Here is a 2558-nt window from a genome sequence, read left to right on the forward strand (position 1 = left end):
AAAAAAAAAAAAAAAAAAAAAAAAACAAAAAAAAAAAAAAAAAAAAAAAAAAAAAAAAAAAAAAAAAAAAAACATGAAAACCACAAGGAATGTTTGAAATGATTTTTTTTCTTGGTTGGCGGCATGGATGTCGTTCCTTAAGGAAAGTGCCTTGGGCTAAAACAAAGCCACATTCATTCAAAATAGATTGTTTAGTAATTGCAAGACTCTGGATTTTGTAAAACTGACTTTCATCGCAAGGGATTTACTTTCCTGGGGAAAGTTTAAAAGCAAAAGAGAACAAAATACCAGCAGAGGACAAAGTGTTAAAAAGAACTTTGCCAAGGGCAAGAGCAGTTCAAGCAACACCAAGAGAGCACATTGAGAAGAAGGCAGCCAAGGTGGATGTGATTTTGTCTCGGGGTCACTCAGGAGCACCTGGCTGGCTTTACTTATAAGGCAATTGTCAAATCATTCTGTGGAATATGGATGAGGTGAAACACAGAGCTGGACTCTCATTGTAGATCATCTGTAACTTTTCAAATACAACCTTCTCTGAAATTCCAGGGAGAATGTGAGTCCAATAAAGAAACCTGTCAGTCAGTTCAGTGTGTTTATTTATGATCCCGGTGTGCCAGGCACTGTTCTAGCCAATCTGAAGGGATACAAAATAAAGCTTAGTCATCACCCTTTGCAGTCTTTTGAGTGGGAATGGATTAAATCTGAGCACACACACGTATCCTATGTGGGTGGTCATGAGCCTCAACTAGATGGAGATGCAAAAGGCTCATTTAGAAAACCCTGGTCAGAGAACTACAAAACGTAGACACTAGTGGATTAATTTGCAAATAGATCCTCTCATAAGGATTTGTATCTCGTTCTGATTTAAATTGGGGGCTCTCCTCTCCTACCACATTCAAAAATGTACAAAAGTCTTGTGATACATGTGTGTAATTATGGAATTGAACTGAAGTTCAAGTGCTTACTTGAATAAAGTAAAAAGACTAATACCATCAATATTCATACCCTTTTCTCCTTCCTTCCTTCCTTCCTTCCTTCCTTCCTTCCTTCCTTCCTTCCTTCCTTCCTTCCTTCCTTCCTTCCTTTCTTTCTTTCTTTCTTTCTTTCTTTCTTTCTTTCTTTCTTTCTTTCTTTCTTTCTTTCCACCTGCCTCCGCCTCCTGAGTGCTGGAATTAAAGGCATGCGCCATCACCACTCAGCAGCAGCATGCATAATGTTAAAGTCTTCTACGCACGAGATTTATTCGTCTTTATGTCCAGCACCTCGAAGGTAGAAACCAAAGAATAAAGATTAATGAATGGGTTATGTTTGTGAAGACTTCACAGGAGAACAGCACCTTTATTCATTTGGTGCTGGGGACTTCCTGGATAGCAAACAGGAGTTATCATAACGAACAACCTGTCCAGTCCCATTTGGAAGGGGAGGAGCCGACTACGATCTGACTGTTTGGTAAGCCCCAGCGGTGTCCAGGAACAGAGAAAAGGCTTGACATTTTATCATAGGGACTGGTCCAGTAGTCTATCCCTGGCCACAAATCACGCCTGGCTTTCGAGAATACGGCTACCTTGGTTTTGTGCTTGAATTGCAAACAGTGATTCGACAGAAGATTTGGCAATACATCTGACTGCACAGAAAGGCTTTTGCTTGATATAATGATATTTTTGTTTCTTTCATTTAAATTTTGTATTTTGCTATCAGAAAAGATGCATCTTTTTCTTTAGCTTTCAGATTCTGCTTGTGCCTTCAACAGTTTCGGGAGGATTTTCTGTCCCTTAATAAGGAAAGCATGTAGGATCCTGCCACAGACACTTCTCTGCACACGGAACCTCCTTAGGCCCTGCTGACATGTCTTTTGTTTGTTTGTTTGTTTGCTTGTTTTGGTTTTAAATAACCCTATTAAGAACTTTAGGTCTCAGCACGAAGCACTACTTGCGTAAAGGCAACCAGTTCAAATATCAGGGACCCCAGGACAGCCTGGGACAGTGGAATGCCGCACGGCTCCCCAGACATCCAGGAGCTGGGTTTCACTGCCAGGCTACGTCCTGCTGCTCCACCCCCAGTTCCACGACAAAGTGCCTTTGGATACAGCGGTGCATGGCTTCAATTCAGGTTACAGCTTGAACTTTATTTCTTTTGCTTTACTCGTCCTCCTTCCTACAGAGCCATTCTTGAGACCTGGAGTTCAACCCTCCTCCTTCAGAGCAGAACTCTGGCCACGCGTCCTGGCAAAGAGCTTTGGGAGTGGGGATCCCCTTAGGAATGAAAGACAAGTCACAGCCAAGGAGAACCAGAGAGGAGGAGTGTCTGTCCTCTCCTACTTTTCTCTCAGCGTTTGCGGCGTTCTGGAGCAGCCCGCAGGCTCCTTATTTGGGGTTAGGGGCGCCCAGGGGAAAGGAAGCCCGGGCCGCCTGGCGGCATTCCTCGCCGCAGTGTGGGCTCCGTCTGCCGCGGGCCCAGCAGCACCCCCTGTCTGCGCCAGCACCTGTTGGCCCGCCAGCTGGCGGCCCGCGCCCCCCGCGCCCCCGCGCCCGCCCGGCTACTATATGTAAAGGACACGC

The sequence above is a fragment of the Psammomys obesus genome, unplaced genomic scaffold (genome assembly GCF_907164565.1).
Source record: "Psammomys obesus unplaced genomic scaffold, mPsaObe1.curated_primary_1811, whole genome shotgun sequence".
In the NCBI taxonomy this organism is placed as follows: domain Eukaryota; kingdom Metazoa; phylum Chordata; class Mammalia; order Rodentia; family Muridae; genus Psammomys; species Psammomys obesus.